The 2308-nt window shown below is 43.7% G+C and overlaps 1 long non-coding RNA gene across 1 annotated transcript; it reads left to right on the top strand.

Moving 5' to 3' along the window:
- Positions 1-527: 527 nt before the first annotated feature.
- Positions 528-1900, top strand: LOC123118984 (uncharacterized). The gene is made up of 3 exons (XR_006458357.1): positions 528-788; positions 877-1057; positions 1244-1900. It is a non-coding gene; the product is annotated as an uncharacterized lncRNA (long non-coding RNA).
- The last annotated feature ends 408 nt before the right edge of the window (positions 1901-2308 follow it).

Below are 2308 nucleotides of genomic sequence, written 5' to 3' on the forward strand. Positions count from 1 at the left end.
AGAAATACAATCGCAGTAGTTCTCCCTTTACTACCTTAGCCAAACTGGCGGAACATACAGTGGTAAGCACAGGAGCCGGGCAACCCAACTATAGAACAAAGACATGAATCGGAGCCGATGCATATAATGCAATATCCGGGACGCCGAAGACTTCCCTATGGGTGTTCAGACTTTAGAATGTGCAAGGCCGAAAACAGCCCCCGGAGCGAAGGCTGGGCTAAAGCATGTACGTCAATCAGAATTAAGGAGGGAATATAGATGATAATCTTTCCCTAATAATAATAAAGCACGGATTGACTCCGTGGGTTCACCGTCACAATACGTTTTCTTCTGTTCTCATAATATGCTTTTACAATTTGTATAGACAAAATTGTAATATAAACGAGGTGGTACTAAAAATACTTCATGTTCTTATGTTATTATGTTCGCCTGCGTAGAATTGTTGGGCTGCCGCTAGTTCCACAAGCCCACTTGGGTGTCTATGAATTAATGCCCAACGCAGGCACCCCTGGCTCCAGCGTGATTTCGAAGCAATTTTAGAAGGAATCAGATGTATTGTATCCGGCATCTTCCCCGGGTGTCTCCATATATGACCAGCCCTCGCCACACGTGGATTCCCCACTCGCCCATCCCCCCAAAATCCCCAACTGCAGGCACCACTGGCTCCGGCGCAATTTCAAAGCCTCCTCCGCTCTCGAGAGATGTGAAGGCCGCCGATCTACCGGGTTAGTGCCGAGCCGCCTCTCATCCCTCGCGTCGCCCCACAACTGCCGAGTCGTACCACGTAGGTAAATCGAGGTTCTGCGATGTGACCTAGATCATCTATAGGCACTGCCACGCCCGTTTGAGCATCCATCTTTCCTACTGATTCTATAGGCGAAGGTCGTCCTGGTCCCTCCACGTGCCAGAGATGCCCGAGCCTGTATGTTGCGATACCTGCAGGAGCACACAGTTGAGTAGTTCGATCCAAAGAGGTGAAGAAGTTCAGGGAGAGACATGGGTCTCTACTGGAGTAGATAGAGATAGAGGATAGATGAGAAAGATGATACGTTGACAGGTAATCCCTCATGCCTACTGCGTGCTCAACTGCAGTCTGTGGTAGCGGCCACCAGAGTTTTCTTCTGTTAATCTCCAACACAACCATCAATTGACGTGCTGATTGTAGCATTGTTCTCATGTAAGGAAGAATCTTGTTATTTCCTCAACTAGATTTTGAAGTATTTCACTATTATTGTTTCTGCAGGCATACTGCATTGATCATCGTGGCCACCACCACTTTTGGCCATGTGACGGGCTACCTGCGAATCTACAAACTAGGGCGACAAATTGCAATGCAGTTTTCTTGATGATATGATGATTTATTTGTGTTTGGTGTTGCCGATTATGTGCATATACTTGGATCTAGTATTGCTTATTCCGACTGTGTGTCTAGAAATCTAGGAGGTTTGGACAGCAAGCGATTGTTTTTTCTTCCATGCCACATTTTCTGGGCAACTCAACATAAATACGAGTACATCTTATCCTTACATTGTGTGTCGCCTTTACCCATTGTTTAAACTTGCACTTCTATATAATCAAATTTCATAGTTCTTCTCGACGCCCATCATCATCATGGCCCAATCCTCAGCCACCCCATTGCAAGATGTGATTACTGTGGTCAAACAGATTGGTTCTCTTCCGATCTCTTCTGAACATTGGAGTAACATATCACCATTTGGCCAGCTCTATCTCTTCTGCACCTCTTCGTCCATGGCAAAGGGATGAAGCTATTGGTGTTGAAATGTGGAACATAGGTCTGAAGTTGGCACCCACGCTCCAACGCAAAGTTTAGCTCTTACATGGCTTTTGTTATAGACGATGTATGACAGAAGCACTTTATTATAAATGATAAATCCTGGCAGCAACTTTTGTTCAACACTCATGCTTGTAATCATTAGCAAGACCGTGAAGAAAAGGATGTGAAATATTTTTATTGGTGCATGCTGCAAAGAGTGGACTGGCATGTTATCAATATTTTTGGTGGACTGGCCTGACATGTTTCCTCTATATACCGTCACGGTGATGGACTGCTAAAATGTATATGCAGATCAGATGTCATTTTTAAATATTTGCATACATCAATGGCCAATACTGCACTTTCCCATTCTCTTAGACACATTTACATCTTACTTTGGATTTTAACAAGTACAAATGTTTTTCTTTGTGCAGACCATAAAGAGATACATCTTAGAGGATAAGAAATTGCATGCATTCATTGTAATTATAATTATATTTCTTATTGATTTTGTCTACAGATCATCAAAGGGAT

The sequence above is a fragment of the Triticum aestivum genome, chromosome 1B (assembly GCF_018294505.1).
Source record: "Triticum aestivum cultivar Chinese Spring chromosome 1B, IWGSC CS RefSeq v2.1, whole genome shotgun sequence".
NCBI classification, from domain to species: Eukaryota; Viridiplantae; Streptophyta; class Magnoliopsida; order Poales; family Poaceae; genus Triticum; species Triticum aestivum.